Source organism: Herpailurus yagouaroundi, unplaced genomic scaffold (genome assembly GCF_014898765.1).
Source record: "Herpailurus yagouaroundi ecotype Mexico unplaced genomic scaffold, PumYag 160, whole genome shotgun sequence".
Lineage (NCBI taxonomy): Eukaryota > Metazoa > Chordata > Mammalia > Carnivora > Felidae > Herpailurus > Herpailurus yagouaroundi.
Genome location: NW_024412401.1, coordinates 45,213,617 through 45,236,596, shown reverse-complemented (window position 1 = coordinate 45,236,596; position 22,980 = coordinate 45,213,617). Strand labels below are relative to the sequence as shown.

Genomic DNA, 22,980 nt, shown 5'->3' with positions numbered 1-22,980 from the left:
AATCGATAGCACTAAATGCCTATATTAGAAAAGAATAAAGGTCTCACATCTGTCACCTAAAATTTCACCTTAAGAAACTAGAAAGACAAGAGCAAATTAAACTCAACGTAGGGAAATATAGAAAATAAAGTAAGAAGCAATAAAGAGAAAAGCAGAGAATAGTGAAATGAAACACAGAAAAATAATATGTAATAGCAATAAAACTAAAGTTGGTTATTTGAGAAAAATGATAAAATTGATAAGCCAGATGGATCAAGGGGAAAAAAAGAGAAAAGATACCCACTACTATTATTAAGAATAAGGAAAGGTACCTGGGTGGCTCAGTCAGTTAAGTGTCCAACTTTGGCTCAGGTCATGATCTCAAAGTTTGTGGGTTCCAGCCCCATGTCAGACTCTGTGCTGACAGCTCAGAGCCTGGAGTCTGCTTCAGATTCTGTGTCTCCTTCTCTCTCTGCACCCCCTTCTCAAAAAAAAAAACATATTGAAAAATGGAGAAGGAGGACAGGCTTAGAAAAGCATATGAGGGTGTCTTTTGAGAGTGATGGAAATGTTTGTGGTCTTGATTGTGGTGATGGCTTCATGTATATACATCATAATACATTAAGTTGAACATTTAAAACTGTATGTCAATTACATCCCAATAAAACTGTAAGTGAAAGCAAATAAATAAGAAATAAACAGGAGTCCCCTTGGACAACAGAAGTATTTCCATTGAGACCTTTCTTTCATTATCTTAATTGAACAATCTTCACAGCAGGGAAGACTTTCCACACAAGCATATTTCACAGCAAAATTTAACATGGAAAGACTACTTTTCTCTATCTTCATTTTTCAGAACATATTTCTTTGGAAGAATGAGGTTTTTCCACCCAGTCACAATCTAAAGGATGGGGGATCAGAGTGACATCTGCTCTATTCCAATGTGTTATGAAGGGATGATTCTTTATATTTGGTCCATGTTTCATTATCTACATCACATCCAAGGACAAGAGGTTCTTTCATTGTGTTGGAAATGTTGGCAGGATTTTCCTCCTGTGTTATACCATATCAATTACCTATAACATTCCCAGCATTTGGTGTAGATGTTTATTTTCAGGATATGCATCTTTTTAAAAAAACAACAGAAATTTATTCTCACATTTGTAGATGCTAAAAAACCAAAATCTAGGTGTTAGCAGAGTTGGTTCAGTGAAAATTGGTAAAAGGAAATTTCATTTAAAATGAAATCTAGAGGCTAGAAAGGGGAGCTGTCACGTCCTACCCCTGGTCATCAATTGCAGACCCCAATAGGAAGAGAGAGCTCCTTGCAAGTCTTGCAAGTAGATACACCACTTTACTAGGCCCACCAGGAGAAGAAAGTTGCTCTCCTACCCTAGCAACAGCCCAGCCAATGAGAGACTGTCATAATTCAGCCAATGAAAAGCCACTATGCCTTAAACTCCCAGTTTATTCCAGTGGACTTCTTGATTCAGTTACATGCTTGCTCCAACTCACTTAATCCAAGTGTTCTCAACCTCCACTGCACATTAGAATCACCTGCCAAAAGTTTTGTATTGTATTTAGATTTGGGGAAAACATATGAAGCATTTAGTTAGTCAGCTACTCCAATTGGTAAGCCAGCATTCTGAATGTCCTTATCTTAATACTTGGAGTTAAATTTAAATTTTATAACTCTAGAAAAAAATATTTTAAGAATTGAAAGTGAAACTAACGAGCAGATTGCTAAAATATGGATTATCATTAATTTTATACAGCCATTTTAAAGGTGTTCTAATTATCTACACCATTAAGGTTCACAAATGTTGGTACATTTTCATATGAGGTCCACATAAAGTCTTGATGTTTCCAAACTACATCACATTTGACATCTCCAAAATTCTTCAACATAGGCATCAGAATTGTAAAGAATGAGAAGATACAGCTAATAAAAATGCCTAACAGATCCAAATAGCAAATAAATTTGCAATCAAATGCCTTTTTCCTTAAAGAGGAAAGCAAGGATTTTTTTTTTTTTTTTTTTTTTTTTTTTTTGTCTATTCATGAATAAGAGGCAATTGTTAAGGAAAATTCCCTCTCCTGATTTAAAAAAGTTTGGTGCTTTGAAGACAATTGAGATAAGGGTGTTTCTGTATGTGCCAAATGCCTGAGCTTAAGAAAACCTAAAGAGGTATAAGATAAAGTAAACAGAAGTTTGGTTCACAGAATGCAGATGGTTACAGCAAATATCACTTGATGTGTCTGGCCTGGAGGTTAAATTAACTCATTGGGTTTAGGGAGAACACACAGGAAGAACTGTAAAAGCCCAGAACCTGGAAAAAGGGAAGTGGAGAGGGTGCCAGCAACAAGGATGGTCCTCTGCACAGTATTCCAAGGAAGAATCTCTGACAGTGCCATTTGGTGAACTAAGAACTGAGGTAAGGTGATTGTCACTTGGAGAAAAAGATCTCCCTCTTAAAAAGTCCCCCCAGAGTCCCTGTTCCTCAGGCTGTAGATGAAGGGGTTCAGCATTGGGGTGACCACTGTGTACATCACTGAAGCAATTATGTCTTTCTCACTGGAGTTGTTTGATCATAGGAAACATGCACAGAGCCATAATTGTCCTGCAAAATAGAAATACCACAGAGAGGTGGGAGCCACAAGTGCACAAGGCTTTACAGGTCCCCTTGGTAAACCTGAGGGAACCCTTAGGATGAAGACTCCAATGCAGACATAACATACCAGGATGCCAGTCAGTGGTATGATGATTTCCAGCAACCCCCACTGGGAAGTGAAGATGACCAACTCATTGATGGAGGTGTCAGAGCAGGACAACTTGAGCAGAGCAGCAAGATCATGAAAGAAATGAGGGATAGTGATATTGTGGGATAATGCACTGCTACATGAGAGTAACCAGGACACAATCACTAAAGAGACATACAGGTTTTCTCATATGATGGTGGTGTAGTATAGATGGCAGATGGCCACATACCTGTCATATGCCATCACTCCAGGGAGATTACCAATACAACCAAAAAAATATGAAAAGAAATACATCTGTGTTACCCACCCTGAATAAGGGATGGGTTGATCTCAAGTATGCATATTTATCAACATTTCAGGGATGGTGTCAGATGAAAAGGAGACATCCGTGAGGGCCAAGTGGCTGAGGAAGAAGTACATGAGAATGTAGAGGTGAGAGTCCAGCCTGACGAGCAGGATGATAAGCAGGATCCCCAGCCCTATGGTCAGGCACAAGCCCAGGAACAGGGTGAAGAACACATCCTATTGCTCCAGCCTTATTGGGGAGCCCAGGAGGAAGAACATGCTGCTCTTGTTCTCCCTCTACATGCTGCTTTTCTGTCTACTGGGACTAAGGGGATAGGGAAATGTCAGAGACTTTGGAAGTTGATAATGGCCACCATTATCATTTCTTATTTTCTCCTGAAAAAAAAAAAATAAATGCATGGATTTCTATCATTCCCTAGTGTTGCCAAAGCATGAGACACCCTCAATGCCCAACATGATTCCTTTCAGTGAAAACCAGAGCAAAATTATTCTTATTTATTTTTAACCTACCATGTTCCTAGCACTGTGCTACTAATTGGAGATACAAGAGTCAATAGGACACACAGGGCATCTTCCCCCAGGATACTGACCCTCCAGAGCATGCCTGACAGAATACAGACTTAAGGTATGGATCTACAGCCAGATTGCTCTATCAATGGAATATTATTGAGCCATAAAAAAGAAGGAAATCTTGCCATTTGCAGTGACATGGATGGAGCTAGAGAGTATAATGCTAAATGAAATAAGTCAGACAGAGAAAGACAAATACCATATGATTTCACTCATATGTAGAATTTAAGAAACAAAACAAAAAAGCAAAGGAAAAAATGAGAGCGAGTCAAAGCAAGAAACAGATTTTTAATTATAAAAAACAATCTGATGGTTACAAGAGGAGAGGTGAGTGGGGAGATGGGTTAAATATGGGATGGAAATTAATGAGTGCACTTGTTGTAATGAACACCAGGTGTTGTATAGAAGTTTTGAATCACTATATTGTACACCTGAAACTAATATTAGAATTAAACTGGAATTTATTTTTATTTTTTAAAATATAATTTATTGTCAAATTGGCTAACATACAGTGTGTAAAGTGTGCTCTTGGTTTTTGGGGTAGATTCCCATGGTTCATCACTTACATACAACACCCAATTCTCATCCCAGCAAGTGCCCCCCTCAAGGCCCATCACCCATTTTCCACTTTCCCCCACCCTCCCATCAACCCTCAATTTGTTCTCTGCATTTAGGAGTCTCTTATGGTTTGCCTCCCATCAACCCTCAGTTCTCTGTATTTAAGAGTCTCTTATGGTTTGCCTCCTGCCCTCTCTGTTTGTAACTATTTTTTTTTTAAGCTTTGAAAATGGGCAAACTATTTGACCGACTCTTAACCAAAGGAGACTTGTGGATGGCAAATGAACACATGAAATGTACTTGACATCATTATTAATGAAACAGGGTGCTATCAAAAAACACCAGACGCTGAATGGAAGCAAGGCAAGATTTTATTCACGGCCAGGCCAAACCTGATCTCCTAATCTTAAGGAAAAAAGTGCAGAGGATGGCCCTGAACAAAGGCAGCAGCGGGCTTATATTGATTTTAGCAAGTCAGAATACATCATTATTTGGTTAACCAATTACAATTTACAGCATTTCATGGTAGCCAATTATATTGTGACACACAGAAGTTAGTTTTGGCGGGAACCTATAAATTTTAAAGGTCTTTGTCCTAAGAGGGTTTAAAATGACCAATCATAGTTAGACAACTGAGATGCTGTAGGGCTTTGAGTACGTGACTTTTTACCTGTTGGTCTTGCCTAGGCCAGATCTTGGTAGAGGGGGTGGGGGAGCATTTTGCATCCTAAGTTATCTATTTAGTAAGCAGGCGAGGTCACAGAAGTGAGATAAGGCGGTTAGTAATTACTGATAACCCTAATAGGGAACTACATAAGCCTTTTATCTCAACCATTCATGAAAGGTGAGTTTAAGCCGAACTTATATACAATAAGCTTTCTGATATCTTATAAGTTGACCTATTACAATTAATAAGGAAAATACAAATTAAACTGCAATGAGATAGCACTACACACCTATCAGAATGTCTAAAACTGCTATCCAGTGTCGTTGAAGATATGAAGGAACTGTAACTCTCATACATGGCTGGTGGCAGTGTAAAATGGTGCTACCCTTTGAAAAACAGTTTACAAGTTCTTTAAAAGTTAAATATATAGCTAGCATATTGCTAGGTCTTTGCCCAAAGGAAAAAGAAAATGTAGATGTCCATACAAAGACTTATACAAGAATGTTCATAACAGTTTTATTTAATAGCCAAAAACTGGAACCAGTCCAAACATCCATCTACAGGTAAATGGACAGAAGGGTTGTGGGATATCCTTATAATGGAATTACTACTTAGCAATAAAAAGAATGAACTATTGATAAAAATTTGTACATGGATGAATCTCAAAATGCTTATGCTGAGTGAAAGAGGACAGCAGCAAAAAAAAAAAAAAAAATACATACTGGCTGATTCCATTTAGATAAACTTCTTGAAGATGGAAATAATCAATGTGGAAAAAAAAAAAAAAGATCAGTAGTTCCCCTGGGGACAGATGGGAGAAACAAAGAGGGGCAGGAGGGTAAGCCTGAGGAAACTTCATTATCTTGATGGTTTATCTTTGATAGTTTCATAGATGTATACCTATGTTAAAAGGATCTTGCCATTCCTCTATTGAATAGCATCCAGTGGATTCCCAAATCACTCACACTAAAGATGAAACTCTACTATGATGCTTAATTTTATGTGTCAGCTTGGCTAGGCTATAGTAACCAGGTATTTAGACAAACACTATTTTAGATGTTTCTATGAGGGCATTTTTAAGAGAGATGAACATTTTTTAAAATTTAAATTCAAGTTAACATATAGTGTAGTACTGGTTTCAGGAGTAGAATTTAGTGATTCATTAATTACATATAACACCCAGTGTTTATCCCAACAATTGCCCTCGTTAATGCCATTTACATGGCATTAATGCCTTCGGGTCACCCATTTAGCCCATCCCCCCCCCCTCCCTCCAGCAACCATCAATTGTTCTCTGAATTTTTAAGAGTCTCTTTTGGTTTGCCTCCCTCTCAATCATCAGCAGGTTTTGAGTAGATTGCCCTCCATACTGCAGATGGGCCTTATCCAATCTGTAGGGCATAAGACTGCCTTTCCCCAAAGAAGAAGCAATTTTGCCAGAAAACTGCCTTTGGGTTCAAACTGAAACATTTCTCTGGATTTCCAGCCTGTCACCCTGCTGATTTGGGACTTACCAGCCTCCATAATCACATGAGCTAATTCCTGAAAATCTCCCCCCATGCACCTCTCCCACAAACATGCACAAACCCTCTTGGTTCTATTTTTCTGGAGAATTTTGACTAATACGCTTACTATGACTTGACGCACCTTACAAATGTGGTTCCTTGATATCTTTAAACGTATCATCTACCGCCCACCCCCCACTCATCCCTGTATAGCTACAGAGGCCCTTTTAATGTTCCTGGAATAGGCCTGATACCATCTTACCCCAGGGTATTTCTAGTTGCTGATCTTCATGCTTGGGATGCTTTTTCCTCAGAAATCCCCATGGCTCACTTACCTGTCCTCACTAATGTCTTAGTTTAAATGTTACCTTTCCAGTGACCATTAAATTTTAAAGCACCACCCCCCACCAGAACTCTCATTTCCCCCTCCTTTTTTTTATGAGTATAATTGAATACAATATTACATTAATTTCAGTTGTACAACATGATGATTCAACAAGTTTACACATTATGTTATGTCTACTATAAATATAGCTACCATCTGTCCTGATACATTGTTATTACAATGCCATTGACTATATTCCTTATGCTCTGCCTTTTATTCCCATGACTTATTCATTCCATATCTGGAGAGCTGTTTCTCCCACTCCCCTTCACCCATTTTGCCCACTACTGACCCCCCTTCCCTCTAGCAACCATCAGTTTGTTCTCTGTGTTTATAGGTCTGATTCTGGGTTTTGTTAGTTTATTCATTTCTTTTTTGTTTTTAGATTCCACTTATAAGTTAAATCATATTGTTCCCCGCTTTAATGCTTCCTTTACCTACAGCAGTTTTTACCTACAAACAAAACTTAAAATTTATGCATTTAATTCAGACACAAAAACTCATCTCCCACAGAGCTTACATTCTAGTAAAGAAACAACGACAATAAAGGAAATAAGTAAAGCTCATGGTGTGTTAGAAGGTTGAAAACTGCTATGGAAAAAAAAAGGAGCATGATGAGTGGGGTCAGGAATGCTGGAATGTAAATTCTGCATGGCAATCGATTTGGAGGTCTTTCTGTTTTTTAACTTGCACACCCAGAGCTTGGAAAATTGCCTAGCATATAGTAGTCATGGTAAATATTTTTGTGTGAATAGTTATGAATTCACACATTTATCTTTTCCTTCTCAGAAGTAGAAGCTCTCTGTTTGGGAATAAGACAACACTTATTTTCCCAGATTAAAATTAATCAGGCAGATAGAGGCTGTTCTCACCACAAAAATCCAACTTAGAGCAGAAAATCATAATCTTTCTAGCATGGAGAAATTTGGTAATTGAATTGACTCCTCTGTGCTCCCCTATTAACTTCTTGTCACAGGCACAATCAAATTAAAGTTCATTTAAGTTTTAACAAACCATCGAAATCACTTTATTATCTAGCTACAGCATTTAGAACGTCAGCATTCTGGACTTTCTAAAACTAAACATTAGAAACTTGACTGAATATTTGTAGACAAGAAACAAGAAATAAGGAGCTTGTTTATATCTCATTTACTTCAACAAATAGAAACTGTGGCTTATAATTAAAAGCTAGGTATGACCAAAGTGAAAGGGGTCAGGTCCTATAACTTAACTGTCCATTTAAAGAGTAGTTGGGAAAATGCAAGAGACATGGATAGTCAACAAACAATTTTGCAAGAAGTCATCTCTAACAAGGTCAGTGGGTAAAGTAATACAATTAGGTGATTCTCACTTGGTGAAAACAATGTTTCTGAAAAGAATCTCCAGAGCCAATTTCATGTCTCTGTTCCTTAGGCTGTAGATGAAGGGGTTCAACATGGGGGTGACCACTGTATACATCAGTGAGGCAATCATGTCGTTGTCATTGGAGTTGCTCGATGAGGAAGAAAAGTAAAGTGCCATAATTGTTCCATAGAATAGAGACACTACAGAGAGGTGGGAGCCACAGGTGGACAAGGCTTTGCGGATACCTTTGGTAGAGGGCACCTTCAGAATAGAAGCCCCAATGCGTCCATAAGAGACCAGGATGCCAGTCAACGGGAAAATGACAACTGCAGCCCCTGCAGTAAATATGACCAGCTCATTAAGAGAGGTGTTTGAACAGGACAGCCTGAGTAGGATGGGGAGGCTACAGAAAAAGTGGGGGATGATGTTGTCAGCACAGAAGGACACCTGGGTCAGGAGGAGGGTGTGTAAGAGGGCACTGCCACAGGAGAGAATCCAGGAGCCAGCCACCAGCAGCACACACAGATCCTCCTTCATGATGGTGGTGTAGTATAGAGGATGACAGATGGCTACATACCTGTCATATGCCATCACTGCGAGAAGGAGATTATCAACACAACCGAAAAGTATATAAAAATACATCTGTGAAATACACCCTGGATAGGAGATTGATAGGTGCTCAGTCTGCATGTTCATCAGCATCTTTGGGACAGTGACAGAAGAGAAAGAGACATCAGTGAAGGCCAAGTGGCTGAGGAAGAAGTACATGGGGGTGTGGAGGCGGGAGTCCAGCCTGATGAGCAGGATGATGAGCAGGTTCCCCAGCACTGTGATCAGGTACATGCCCAGGAACAGGGCGAAGAACACGGCCTGCTGCTCTGGCCAGATGGGGAGCCCAAGGAGGAGGAACTCAGACACGCTGCTCTGGTTCTCCCCCCTCATGCTGCTTTCTCTCCTCTAGGAATAAAGAGAAATGGAAAATGACAGGTACTTAGAAATACTATGCATAGCAATTACTGTATAGTCACATATTTTCTCCAAGTGACTGTCAGCATTCAGGCAAATATTGCCTTGCAATTCACATATGGATGCCTCGTCCAGTCTCGTGAGAGGGATGCAATGAGATTTGTGTGAACCCTGACAGTCACTTGGAGAAAGTACGTGACACCAACTCTTCAGTCAAAATCAGGAACAACTCATTCTTTTTTTATTTTGTTTTTTACACATGTGGAGACACTGTGATAGGCACTAGGAAGAAAGTAATGAATAAATCCCTTCCTCTGGGGAGCCCACATTCGAGTAAGCAGCCTCACAGCACTGATGAAGAGCATAGCTCTGCAGCCAGACTGCTTATGAGCTTGTATCTGGTTCTTGCTTATCCTGATTGTTGCTTGCCCTCTCTGTCTCTCTGTCTCTGTCTCTATCTTTGTCTCTCTGTCACATACACACATACACATGCTTGCCACTTAAGCATTGAGAAGATTAAAGAAACATGCCATGTACAAAATAAGCCCTCAATACACAAACTCACTTCACACCATTAGAATGACTATCATCAAAAAGAAAGGGAAGGGAAGGGAAGGGAAGGAAAGAAAGAAAGAAAAGAAAAGAAAAGAAAAGAAAAGAAAAGAAAAGAAAAGAAAAGAAAAGAAAAGAGAAAAATGGAAGGAGGGAGGGAGGAAGGAAGGAAGGAAGGAAATTAGTGTTGATGAGGATGTGGAGAAATTGGAACACTTGTGTATTGCTGGTACATGTAAAATGGTGCAGTTATTATGAAAAACACTATGGCAGTTCCTAAAAAAATTAAGCACAGAATTATCATAAATCCAGAAGTTCCACTTCTGGGTATATATCCAAAACAATTGAAATAAGGTTCTTAAATATTTGTACACCCATGTTCAAAGCAGCATTATTCATTTTTTATGAATATAATTTATTCTCAAATTGGCTTACATACAACACCCAGTGCTCATCCCAATAAGTGCCCCCTCAATGCCCATCACCCATTTTCCCCTGTCCCCCATCCCCCCATCCCCCCTCAATTTGTTCTCTGTATTTAAGAGCCTCTTGTGGTTTTTTGGCCTCCCTCCCTCTCTGTTTGTAACTATTTTTTCCGCTTCCCTTCCCCCATGGCCTTCTGTTAAGTTTCTCAAGATCCACATGAGTGAAAACAAATGACATCTGTCCTTCTCTGACTGACTTATTTCACTCAGCATAATACCTTCCAGTTTCATCCACATTGCTGCAAATGGCATGATTTCATTCTTTCTCAAAACAGCATTATTCATGACAGCCAAAGATGGAAACAACCTGTGTCCATTGACAAATGAATGGATAAACACAATGTGGTATATACATACAATGGAATGGAAGGAAGGAAATCCTGACTCCTGCTACAACCTGGATGAACCTTGACAATATGCTGACTAAAATAAGTCAGTCACCAAAGTATAAATACTGTATGAGTCCACTTACATGAGATCCTAGAATAGTTAAATTCATAGAGACAAAAAGTAGAATGGTGGTGGTCAGCAGTTAGGGAGAAGAGAAATGAGAAATTATTGTTCAGTGTATACAGTTTCATTTTGAGAAGATAAAAAAGTTCTGGAAGTAGATGGTGGTGATGTTGTAAATGTACATAATGCCACAGAACTGCACACTTAAAAAATTACTTACATGGTAAGTTTTATGTTACGCACATTTCACCAAAACAAACAAACAAAAAAAACCTTTAAGTTGGAAAATATATCAGGAAGAGTTGATAAATTATTGACTAAAGATAATAGTCAGGGGTGTCTTGCTGGCTCAGTTGGTAGAGAGCATGAGACTCTTGATCTCGAGGTCATGAGTTCAAACCCCACGTTAGGTGTAGAGATTACTTAAAAATAAAATCTTTTATAAATGAATGAATGAATGAATGAATGGTGACCAAAAAATAAATAAACTAACTGTTTTGGCAGGATGAGTGACCAAGATCACAGGTCAGGAATTAAAGATAACGGAGGTATGAATAGGCCATCAAGCAAAATCAAATAGCTTACTGAAAATGTGTTTACTTCTGTGGTCTCTCTCACACATTCAGGGAAACAGTGAAGGCCCAGACCATGGCCCCTGAAGATTACTTCATCCGCAGCAATTGACTCACTGCATTTTAAATAAATTTTCCAATAAATAACTTCTTCATGTCTGCCATCATCTCTCTCCCCTTTTATCTCCAGTACTTCAAAATGGCTGAGTTCTTTTCTTTTTAAGTTTATTTATTTATTTTGAGAAAGAGAGAACCAGCAGGGAGGGGTAAAGAGAGAGGAGGACAGAGGATATGAAGTGGGCTCTGTGCTGACAGTAGAGAGCCCAATGCATAGCTTGATGATCACGACCTGAGCCAAAGTTGGATGCTTAACCAACTGAGCCACCCAGGTGCCCCCAAAATGGCTAAGTTCTAAGCACACAAGCAATGTGAGTGACATGAGAATTTGCCCAATGGGGTGGCCAGAGGATCAAGATATTACAGATGGTATTGGACTGAGGGGTTATATCAGAATTCATAGTCACCTGAGTAACTAGACAAGGTTCCAGAATTAACTACACCATGTTCCCCAAAGTGGAAATTTGGAAATTACTGAAGGTCAATGAAGAAAATTGGGGGCCCTGGAGAAGTTCAGTAGTCTTCAAACCACATGGACAAATTGCCACCAACTTAGCATAAAGAGGACTTTGCTTAGAGCTTCCTGTTTATGTTTAGGGCTGAGACAAGAGGAGGGTCAGACTCTGGGGCTGTTTCCCTAAGTCAAGTGCATACACATATTGCTATGTCCCACACATATGTGAGTGTGTTAGACACAAAAACAGACACACAGAGTAACACAGAAACAAACCCAAGGTCCTATGCTTTGGCCCTCTCTGACCTATACTCATCTCTAGTTCAAAAGTGTAGAAGTTTGCATGGATTCATACTAACTTACATTCCTCCTTAAGATGAAACATTTTGTCACACACAACTTTAAAAAGCATGCAGAAGGAACCCTTCTATGTTGTTTGGGGGGCTGTAAAATGCTCAGCTGCTATGGAAAACAGAATGGAGTTTCCCTAAAACATTAAAAATAGAACTGCCACATGATCTTGCTATCTCACTTCTGGGTATAAAGCAGAAAGGACTGAAATCAGGATCTCAAAGATATATCTGCACTTCCATGTTTACTGCGGTCCTATTCACAATAATTAAGTTATGGAAACAACCCAAATGAGAAGAATGGGTAGAGAAAATGTGGTATAAACATTCAATGGAATATTATTCTGCCTTAAATATGAAGGAAATCCTTCCATCTGTGACAACATGGATGAACCTGGAGGACATTATACTAAATGAAATAAGCCAGTTACAGAAGGACAAATATTGCATGATTTCACTTTTATGAGGTATCTAAAAGGGTCAAACTCGTAGAAACAGGGAATAAACAGTAGTTACCAAGGGGAAGGGGAGAAAGGTAGAGCTGTTATTGATATAAAGTTTTGGTTATTCAAGATGAATTAGTTCTAGAGGCCTGCTATACAGCATAGTGCCTGCAGTCCACAGTACTTTATTGTGCACTTCAAAATTCATGAAAAGAGTAGATCTCATTTTAAGCTATTTTAACCTCAAAAAAAGAGGGGGCACAAGGAAATTTTGGGATGTGATGGATATGTCTATTGCCTTGATTGTGGTGATAGCTTCAAATGTATATGCATAGGTCCAAACTCATTAAATTGTATACATTAACTTTATACAGATTTTTGTATCAGTTACACCTCAATAAAGCTGTTTAAAAAATCATGCACTCAGCGTAATACCTTCCAAGTCCATCCACGTTGCTGCAAATGGCAGGATTTCATTCTTTCTCATTGCCAAGTAGTATTCCATTGTACATATAAAGCACATTTTCTTTATCCATTCATCATTTGATGGACATTTAGGCTCTTTCCATAATTTGGCTATTGTTGAAAACACTGCTATAAACATTGTGGTACATGTGCCCTTATGCATCAGCATTCCTGTATCCTTTGAGTAAATGCCTAGTAATGCTATTGCTGGGTCATAGGGTAGTTCTATTTTTTGAGGAACTGCCACACTGTTTTCCAGAACGGCTGCACCAGTTTGCATTCCCACCAACAGTGCAAGAGGGTTGGTATTATTCTGAGTGAAAGAAGTCACTCAGAGAAGGACAAATATCATATGTTTTAACTCATATGTGGATCTTGAGAAACTTAACAGAAGACCATGGGGGAAGGGAAGGGGAAGAAATAGTTACAAACTGAGAGGGAGGGAGGCAAACCACAAGAGACTCTTAAATACAGAAAACAAACTGAGGGTGGATGGGGGGGTGGTGGGGAGAGGGGAAAATGGGTGATGGCCATTGAAGAGGGCACTTGTTGGGATGAACACTGGGTGTTATATGTAAGCCAATTTGACAGTAAATTATATTTTTTAAAAAATCATATGAACACCACATCCAGTCATCGAGGGAACTCACAAACCACACACACACACACACACACACACACACAATCCCCACTACACACAATAAGAATCACACATAGTCAAACACAACATACAAGTAACATAAAAAGAAGCAACACGCACACACACACACACACATAAACACGCACAAGCACACATGCACACATTAGCAAAAGGTTTCCAGCCCTCCATGGTCTACTATTAGCACTATACATTAGGACTTTCCACCATGATAGAAATGCTCTGTATCTACATTGTCCACTATAGCAGCACTAGCCCCATGTGACTGAAGACTTGAAATAGATCTACTGAAACTGAGGAACTAAAATTGTAATTTCAGTTAATTTTAATTAAATTTAACTTTATGACCACATGTGGCTAGCAGCATCATAGAGGTCAGTGTGCAAGTCACTTAGCCTCTAAAAACACAAGCAATGTAAACACCCATTTTCTCCTTCTGTCTCTAGTCTTCACATACACACACGTATCTAGGCCAAGTGATGGTTCCTCACCTTCCTCCAATGGATGCCAATTCTTGCTGGTCCTGGCTGTTACCTGAATACTCCTCTCTTATAGCCTAATGGTCCTTAACACCTTTCATTCCTGTTCACAAGCACTGGAATAACGAGCAGGAAGATTCACATTTACCAACAAGAAAAAGACCCAGGGGAACACAACCCCAAGCTTCTGTTAGAGAAGAAGCCAACAGAACTAATTGTGCAATTTCTTGCCTCCCTCTTGAGATGGATCCTATGCAGGGACAAAAGGGTCCCAGAAGAAAGTGTCCCTAAAATCAGTGACACATCAGCCTCCTCTCTGCCTGGTCATGAGAAGGTGGAGGGGCCACGGACACCCTTGACCTCTGAAGAATCCAGCAATGGAATCTGTCTCTCCATACATCACAAAAAGGCCCAGATAGAGTAGTACTAGCCTTTGTAGACTCCCAAACCACTAACTCCAAACTGCATTAAAGCACATATTCCACTGCCACCATTCATTCCATTCTTAGAGAACTGCAAGAGAGCCACAAAAGCCAAAGCAACCTTGAGAAAAATGAACAACGTGGGAGGCATCACACTTCCTGACTTTAAACTATAATACAGACCTATAGTAATTAACAATATATGTTACTGGCATAAAACCATGTAGAACATGGAACAGAATACAGAGCCCAGACATAAACCCATGCATATGCCATCAACTAATCCTTGACAAGGGAGCCAAGTGTATACACAATAAGTAAAGGATAGTCTCTTCAATAAATGGTGTCAAGAAACTGGATATCCACATGCAAAAGAATGAAAATGGATCCTAATGATGTAAAAATATCTGTCTGTGACATTCAGCCCCAGGAGCCAAAAATGTCCACCACCTCCAGTAGCAGCAGCACCACCACCCAAGAGCACATCTCACAGCACACTGTGTTCAGGTGCACATCTCATGGCAGTTCATGGCCTTGTTCAAGTGCAGGGCCTTCCTGCACTGGTACATGAGGGAAGGCATGGATGAGATGGAGCTCACCTAGGCCAAGAGCAGCATGAATGACCTGGTGTCTGAGTACCAGCAATACCAGGATTCCAGGGTCAAGGAGGAGGGTGAGTTTGAGTAGGAGGTAGAGGAGAAGGTGGCCTAGAACTGTCTGGTACCCGGTTCAGCATCAAAGCCATGTGAACTCTTTATTCACTCACAACCTGTTCTCTGAATGCTACCTCTCACTGTGTCTGCACTGCTCTTCTTCCTGTTCTTCCTGTCTTGACAGCACATGCACTACAGCATGGGATATTTGTGTATGAAGTTTTCTATCTATTCTAAGTGGAGACTGGACCCTCATCATACACATAATTTTCAAATATTTTCTCCTAATCTGTATCTTTCTTTTCAGTTCCTTCCTTCCTTCCTTCCTTCCTTCCTTCCTTCCTTCCTTCCTTCCTTCCTTCCTTCCTTCCTTTGAGAGAAAGAGAGAGCGCACGTGCAAGAGCAGGGCAGTCATACAGAGAGAGGAAATCTCAAACAGACTCCACGCTGTCAGCACAGAGCCTGATGTGGGGCTTGAACTCACTAACCATGAGATCGTGACCTGAGCAGAAATCAAGAGTCAGATGCTTAACTGATTGAGCCACCCAGGCACCCCTTTGTTTTCATTGTCTTAACGGTTTGTCTCTTGGAGCAGAAGTTTTGAACTTTGATGAAGTCCAATTTCTAATTTTTTTTCTTTTATGAATCATTAAGCAATCTTTGCCTAACCCAAGGAAACACATAGTTTCTCTTATTTTTTTCTAAAACCCTTATAGTTCTTATATTTCAGTATGTGACCCAATTTGAGTTAAGGTTTTTTTGTGTATGGTATGAAGTAAGGGTCTAAGTTGAGGGTTTTGCATGGGGATATCCATGTTGCCTAGCACTATGTGTTGAAAAGATTATCCTTTCCCCATTGAATTGCCTTCACACCTGTGTCAAAAACCAGTTGACCACAAAAATAAGGCTTATTCCTTAATGAGGTTTATTTCTGGGCCCTCAATTCTGTTTCATTGTTCTATATGTCTATTATTATGTCAGTGCTACACTTTCTTGATGATTGAAGCTTTACAGTAAGTTTTTAAATCAGGGAGTGAAATGCCTCCCACTTTGTTCTCCTTTAAGTTAACTAACAACCTTTATAGTTATAAATATCACCTCTAATTCCTCTGACTAGGTCTTCCAGTACTATGTTAAATAGAAGTGGCAAGAGTGGGCATCCCAGTCTTGTTACTGATCTTAGAAGAAAAGCTTTCAGCTTTTCACTATTAAATATAATATTGGTTGTGGGCTTATCCTATATAAACTTTATCATGTTAAAGTAAATTCCTTGTATGCCTAGTTTTTTGAGAGTTTTTATCATAAACGTGTGTTGAATTTTGTCAAATCCTTTTTCTTCAACTATTGAGATGATATGTGTTTTTTCTTCTTTACTTTGTTAATGTGGTATATTCCATTAATTGATTTGCATATGTTGAACCATCTTTGCATCCCGGGGATAAATCCCACTTGGTCATGGTGTATGATACCTTTAATGTGCTTTTGAATTTGGTCTGCTAGTATTTTGTTCAGGACTTTTGCATTCATGTTCATTAAGATATTGGCTTTATTTTTTTATTTTAATACCAGTATAGCTAATATACAGTATTACATTAGTTTCAAGTGTACAATATAGTGATTTAACAGTTCTGTATATCACCCAGTGTTCATCACAAGTGTCCTCCTTAATCCCCATCACCTATATCACCAATTCTTTACCTATCTCCCCTCTGTTAACCATCAGTTTGTTCTCTGTAGTTAAGACTCTCTTTCTTGGTCTCTCTCTCTCTTTTTTCCCCTTTGCTCATTTGTTTGGTTTCTTAAATTCCACATATGAGTGAAATAATGTGGTATTTGTCTTTCTGTAACTAATTTATTTCCTTAGAATTATACTCTCTAGCTCCATCCATGTCACTGCAAATGACAAGATTTCATTTTTTTTTTTTTATGGCTGAACAATATTCCTGTGTGTGTGTGTGTGTGTGTGTGTGTGTGTGTGTGTGTTCTCTTTTTTATCCACTTATCTATCAGTGGACACTTGGGCTCTTTCCATAATGTGGCTTTTGTAAATAATGCTGCTCTAAACATAGGAGTGTCTGTATCCCTTTGAATTACTGTTTTTCTATTTTTTGGGTAGATACCCAGTAGTGCTATTACTGGGTCATAGGGGAGTTCTATTTTTAACTTTTTAAGGAAACCACATACTGTTTTTTACAGTGGCTGCACCAGGTTGCATTCCCACCAACAGTGCAAGAGGGTTGTTTTTTCTCCACATCCTCATCAACACTTGTTGTTTCTTGTGTTTTTTATTTTAGCCATTCTACTGGTGTGAGGTGCTATCTCATTGTAGTTTTGATTTGCATTTCCCTGATGATAAGTGATGTTGAGTGTCTTTTCATGTGTGGGTTGGCCATCTGATGTCTTCTTTGGAGAAATGTCTATTCATGTCATCTGTCCATTTTTTTTTCTTATTTGTAAATACAGTCTTTCCTTTTTTTAAATATAGTTTATTGTCAAATTGGCTAACATACAGGGTGTAAAGCAGGCTCTTGTTTTTTGGGGTAGATTCCTGTGGTTTGTTGCTTATATAAAACATCCAGTGCTCCTCCCAAAAAATGCCCTCCTCAATGCCCATCACCCCTCCCCACCACCCACTATCCATTTTTTAATTGGATTACTTGTTTTTTGGGTGTTGAGTTTGATATGTTCTTACATATTTTGGATACTAACCCTTTATCATATGTGTCATTTGTAAATATCTTCTATTCCACAGTTTGTCTTTTAGCTTTGTTGACTGTTTCTTTCGCTGTGCAAAAGATATTGGCTTTTAGTTTTCTTTTCATATGGTGCTTTTGGCTGGCTTTGATACTGGGGTAATATTTGTCTTCTAAAGTGAGTTTGGAAGTGTTCTCTCTTAATTTTTTGCAAGATTTTAAGAATACTGGTGCTAATTCTTCTTTAAATATTTGATAAAATTCACCAGTGAAACCATCTGGTTCTGGGCTCTTCTATATTGGGAGGTTTATGATCACTGATTCAATCTCCTTATTTGTTATTGGTCTCTTCAAGGTTTCTATTCTTTTGTCATTCAATGTTGGTAGGCTGTATGTTTCTGGGAATTTATCAATTTCATCTAGGTTACAACTCAGTAAACTTATTAAAAATCATTGAGCTGGATTTTATTATATAAAGTTACAAGAACAAAAGATTGTACCAGAAATTTTAACCAGTACATTATGTAGATATAAAGAATAAGGAGTCTAAATATTGAGAGGGTAGAATTCATTTATTGTTCACTGATAATATTATCACTTACCTAAAATACAAAAAACAATATACAAATTATAAGAATAGTGAATTTAGTATAGTTATATATTGACTTTGACATAGAAAAGTCAACTGTATTTCTATATTGTAGAAAAAAATGAATATGAAAGTTAAATGATTGCAAAAGTTTTAAATTACATACAAATATGAAATATCCAGGGAAAGTTTGAATGAAAAATGTGTAATTCCTGTATCTTAAAACTAAAAAATGTCTTGAAAGAAAACAAGAAGATAAAAATAACCAAGATATATATACATGTTCCCAGATTAGAGAGTCAATATTTTTGAAATGTTAGTTCTCTTTAAGCTATTTTATATTTTGAATACCATCCTAAATAAAAAACCAAGTTTTGTTTTTTTTTTTAAATTGTCAAGCAGAATCTAAAATTCAAATGGAAATTCAAGAAAAAAAAGCCAAGATAACTCATATTCAATCATTTGATTCCTTAAATGGAGAAAGGATGGATTTTTTTTTTCCTCCTCCTCCTCCTATATTTGACTGATAACACTATTCTGAATCTCAGGCACTATTTAAAGATGCTCTTAATACAAGGTTCAGTTCATCACAGTGCATTCAATTTTTTTAAAAATTAAAAATGTTTTAATACAAATTATATGTTTTAACTTTTAATTTATGTTCTTAACTATTACTCTCTGACTTTAGCAATATCATTTAACCAAGTTTAATTAGGGCTTGGTTTCCAAATCTGTAAAGTGACAAAATGCACTACACGAGAGACAAGAGTATTTTGTATTCAGTAGATATTCAAGAATTAAAAGAATCTATGCCCCTCAGTACCATACAATTTTCATGGACATGATTTATTGTTTGGAAAATTAGTACTTTCAATTGTAATTTTTACTGTTAAGCAAGACAATAAAATTTGAGCAATGATAAAGATCAAGACAATGTATTATTTTATAATAGTATCTTTTATTTAAATATACTAAAAATATTTTATGAATTTTATACATAGGAATTACTGCTTCTACCTTTGAGATGCAACGTGTGTATAAATCATTTATCCTGACCTTATCTTTTTACCTCATTTTTGTGTCTAGCTGTAAGTATAACTGCCATACAATAAGTCTTGATTATCTGGGCTGTGATAAGTGAGCTCCAGGACAAAAAATTAAAATTGATTTTCTTGGATAGACTACAGAGAAGTTTGTTATGTTGCAAACTTGATCAACTAAGGAAAGATGGCATTTTTAATAAATTGTAATATGTATCTATTGGATATTCATACAGAATACAATTCATTTTGGTCTGTGCCTTGAACCACAGGAATCTGCCCCAAAAACCAAGAGCATACTTTACACACTGTATGTTAGCCAATTTGACAATAAATTATATAATAAATAAATAAATAAATAGTCCTAAAAAAAATACACCAAAAGTGAACCCAGACAGACTTTAGATACACATATTAAAAGCAAGAGAAGAATCTTTTTAAGATAAAAATTTAGGGGAATATTATCAAGTTCTTTTGGTGGACAAAAATTTCTTAAATAGGGTATAGATAAAGTTAGCCACATAGGGAAAAAATTCAATACATAGGACTAAGTTAGGATATATAAACTCTGTTCCTCAAAAGACCCATAAAGATTATGAAAAAGCAAGCCACATAACAAAAGAATATATTCTCAATACATATTCCCAGCAAATGGCTTATTTCCAGGAATCTACATATACATGAAGAACTCCTAGAAACCAATAAGAAAAAACCAGACTACCCAATAAAACAGCACCAAATGACTAAGAACAGACCATTTACAAGAAAGGATACCCAAATTCCTAGTAAGTATGGGCAAAGAAGGTAAAAGTACATGAGTTATCAGACAAATGCAAATTCAGACCACAACTCATGACTCCTACCAGCCCATAAGAATGTGTACAGTAGAGAAGATGGACAGTATAAAAGTTGGTTAATAAGTATATTACAGGGAGCAGTGGAAACTGAAGCAAGTACTTTGTCTAACTTTTTAAAATATTATCTGTTAATTGGAGTATACATATATTTTCTTCCAAAAATTCCATTATGAGGTATATACACAAGCCCTGAACTGGGAACCACCCAATGTCAATCAGAACTAGAGTGGATAAATAAATTAAGGAATATAGACACAATTGAAAACGATAAAGCCATGAGAATGAGTTAACCATAACTGTAGAGAACAAAACAGAATGGGAACACAAAAGAGTATATACTCTATGCTTTATGTATAAAACAGCCAAAGTGTCCAATCATATATGAAATCAGAATAATGGCAATAAAGTAATATGGTTAAACACATGATTTTTTTGAATTCACACATATCTGAGGTTAAGTCTTGGGGGGCAACTGCTTAATTGATATCCCTGGCTTTTAGTTTGATTCTCTGTAAATCTGAAAAATATTGGCACCTTTATAACAGAAACGTTCTGAGGAGTAAATAAATATACATTTAAATGCTTGATTAATGCAATAGCTACTCTCATGTCTTTCAGATATATAGCAGTTTGGTAACTTCTGGATTTCTCACACATGAAATAAGTGAACTTTAATGATACTGTGAAAACTCAGATTAGTCTCTGTTGATATAGGGGTGCCTGGGTGGCTCAGATGGTTAAGCATCTGACTTTGGCTCAGGTCATGATCTTGCAGTTCACAAGTTTGAGCCCCGTGTCAGGCTCTGTCCTGACAGCTCAGTGCCAGGAGCCTGCCTCAGGTTCTGTGTCTCCTTCTCCCTCTGCCCCTCCCCCACTCTCTCTCTCAAAAATAAACAAATACTTTTAAAAAATTAAAAATATGTGTTGATATCAATACCAGCTAGGGTTATAAAGAAAAAAATGAAGATTTTAAAACTTCCTAAAGCCCAGAGAAATGGGTGCCAAAGTTTCACAGTCTTGCAGAGAATTTCATCAGGTTACAGGAGGGCTTGCATTTTCACTGCAGAGCATTAATTCACACAAATCAGATAGCAGGTAAGGAAAAAGAACAATCAGGTGAACATAAATATGAGAGGAAGCATAACACGAGACCAAGAAAAGAAGGTTAAGAGTTAAAAATATTCTTAATAAGAACTGGCCAAACTACAACTTTTTAAAGAGACGTGTTTACAGCCCCCATGAGTACCTCTGACAGCAAGGTTGAACGAACAACACTGAGGTATGTCCTTGGCTCTAAAGATTTTCTGAAGAAAATAAGAAAATCTTATTCTTCGGGCTGTAGATGAAGGGGTTTGGCATGGGGGGACCACCATGTACCTCACAGAAGCAATTATGTTGCCTGATGAAGGGAAAAAGTAGATACCAGCAATTGTCCCATAGTACAAAAACACCACAAAGAGGTAGAAGTCACATATAGACAAGGCTCTGGAGACTTTCTCAAATCATTCTTCAGAATGATGCCTGCCATGTAGATATATGAGCCTAAGACACCACTCAATGGCAGGATGAAGATCAGTCCTCTCTCAGTGAGAATAAGCAGCTTATTGCAGGAGATGTCTGAGCAGGAGGACTGCAGCACAATAGCAAGATCACAAAAGAAGTGGGGGATGACAGCTCCTGCACAGAAGGACAACTGCTCCATGAGGAAGGTGTGCAACAGAGCATGGGTATAAGAGAAAAATGAGGACCTAGCCACTAGGGTGATACAAAGCTCATCCCTCATGATGGTGGTATAATTAAGAGGGTGATAGATGGCCACACACCTGTAATATGCCATCACTGTGAGAAGAAAGCTACAATACAACTAAAATTGATGAAGAAATACATTTGTGAAATGCACCAAGCATAGGGAACGGATTCTTCTGGAATATACATGTTTATCAGCATCTTAGGAATGGTGACAGATGAAAAGGAGACATCCATGAGGGCCAAGTGGCTAAGGAAGAAATACATAGGAATATACCTAGGAGGTGAGAGTCCAGCGTGATGAACAGGCTCCCAGAGCTGGGGTCAGATACATGGCCAGGAACAGAATGAAAAACACCCTGTTGCTCCCACCCAATAAGGGAGTGCACGAGAAAGAACTTGGACTTGCTTCTCTGGTTCTCTGCCCTCATAATGCTTTTCTATTTGTTGGGGATGAAGATGTTTTGGGAATCTCAGAAACCTAGAAAGGACTCTCACATCTCAAACTGCAATTTTCTGGGAAAACAATAAATTTTTAACCACACTCATTAATTACTCACACCTGTGGATTCACATATCTTCACTCTGCCGAAATCTGGCTCCAGGAAAACATCTCACCCAAGAGCAGCCAACAAGACTCCATTGCACAGAAGCAAGAGAGCGTATGCTGTTTTATTCATCCGTTGTTCCATTGAACATTGAGTCTGTATCTGGACATCTACTAAGGGCTGAGAATGTAGCCATAAACAAGAAAGGCAAAGACCCTGCCCTCTATGAGTGTAGATCTTGATGAGTGTAGAGAGATAACTCACTACACCAAGAGAGAAACAAATCATAATAGTTCACTGTGGCAGAAATAGTAGATGACTCTTGGAAAACTGGTATCAGCTGTTTCTTCTTTAAAGTGACATG

At 38.1% G+C, this 22,980-nt stretch overlaps 2 pseudogenes; both read right to left on the bottom strand.

The window, feature by feature from the left end:
• Window positions 1-2,451: 2,451 nt before the first annotated feature.
• LOC121034353 (olfactory receptor 1J4-like) lies at window positions 2,452-3,647 on the bottom strand (annotated as a pseudogene).
• A 4,430-nt stretch (window positions 3,648-8,077) lies between these two features.
• On the bottom strand, window positions 8,078-22,499 carry LOC121034947 (olfactory receptor 1J4-like; annotated as a pseudogene).
• Window positions 22,500-22,980: the final 481 nt, after the last annotated feature.